The sequence below is a fragment of the Solanum pennellii genome, chromosome 6 (genome assembly GCF_001406875.1).
Source record: "Solanum pennellii chromosome 6, SPENNV200".
Classification (NCBI taxonomy): Eukaryota; Viridiplantae; Streptophyta; class Magnoliopsida; order Solanales; family Solanaceae; genus Solanum; species Solanum pennellii.
In genome coordinates, this window is record NC_028642.1 from 24,366,898 (window position 1) to 24,368,729 (window position 1,832).

General features: G+C 29.5%; 1 pseudogene; it reads right to left on the bottom strand.

Moving 5' to 3' along the window:
* The window catches only part of LOC114077613, a 30,365-nt pseudogene that overhangs the window by 9,950 nt on the left and 18,583 nt on the right, over positions 1-1,832 (bottom strand).

Genomic DNA, 1,832 nt, shown 5'->3' on the forward strand with positions numbered 1-1,832 from the left:
ATACACGAATTTCATACGCTTAACAAGGGTTTAGAAATCCACTTGCCTTAACCACTCGAATAATCACTCTGGGACTTGAGCCTTCCCTTTCCGTTGAGCTTCCAAATCGATGCAATCTATGCAAGTATATACATTCACAATAAGGTTTCAGAACTAACAACACTCACACTTTTGTATGTTTAATCTTGACCTAAAATTTCACCTCAAATTTATAATCAAGTTCGTAACTCTTGATGCCAACTAACATTTCAACTATTATATTTTTCAAGTTCCAAGTCTAAGGTTAAGTCCCTCTTTTTTTTTTTCTTCAATACCACTCTAATAATCCACCAACAATTAATTATCTATCTTAGTATAACAAACTTAAATTATAATATGCTAACAATAGTAAGGATATTTCTATAAATTTACTCTCCAATACTTCCATCTAGTCAAAGGCTTAATCAGTAGAGGTCACTATCCGATAAATTCTCAACTTCACAAAATACAAATTTTTATATATATTTTCCTTTCCAATCACTTCCAACAACCCAATTTAATAATATTTTATTTTTATAATGTGAACAATAAGAAAAGAAAAATAAATAAAGGAAAAGAAAATATTAAAGTTGATGATTTTACGAACTGGGAAAAAAAGAATAAAAAACGAAATTGCAGATTTGATAATCTGCATCCAAATTTTGCCAAACACAAACATTAGATCATATCTTGGCAATCATTGCCAATGATTAGGTTATTATTATTATTTTAAATTTAATTTTTTTTTTTGTTTACAACCATCAAAATATTATATTATAATAAAAATTTCAAGGGATCCTAATTCTCTTTCTTCCTACCATTCAATCTTATATATATAAACATATGTGTGCAACAATTAAAGAAATTAATGCAGATGTAGTTTACCTGAAGCAGTCGAACCCTTCGTCCGTTCCGTCTTTCTCCTTTCTTCTTCTTTTTTTTTTCTTTTGTGAATTAATTAAGTACTAATTGTGATAGGTTTTACCCACATATTTTATTAAATAAAGGCTAAATAGTATGGGGTCTTAAATAAATTATCACTTTAGCCCATAAACTATCGATTAATTAACTTAAGTTAAACAAATATTCAAAACTCTAAACAGGAGCTTTTGGGTCATTACACAAAGCTGCTACCTCAAAAACTGTTGGCAAATTGTACCTTCTTCCATCTGATCCTCTTTTTCCTATCAATCTTAGTTTAACATCAACACGTTGATCGATTTGAAGTCTATCTCTTACCATCCGAAAAGATTTTGTAAGCACATTGTGTTTATCTAGCATTTCCGTGAGATCATTAACAATTTGTACATGAATTTTGACTGTTACTTTCTCTACGACTTAAAAGAAATAATTATATATAATAGTTATTAATAATTAAAATTATATATAACATTGTAAAGTTAATATTTAATATAAATCCTTACCTGATAACATTAATTCTATTTTGCACCTCATTTTCTGTATCATATATGTAATTGTGCAAATTTTGGAGTAGAACCCTCGGTAGGTAATAAGCTTCCAATTTTATGATAATTCTGTCCAGATAATCTGAATGTTCTTGGCCCTTTTGTTTGATTGACAGATGCATCAACTTTTCCCCATTGATGTAAATGAATACATAGAATTATGTTGGGAATTAAACACACAACACACACAAATAATCTAGAGAAAAGAGAAACAGAACACAAACGGGACACACAAGAATTTAACGTGGTTCGGTTTCCCTACTCCACGACTGTAACAGGAGGATTTTATTTCACTTGTGCTGCTCTCGAATTACAAATACAAGGATCATATTTATAGGAAAGCCAAAT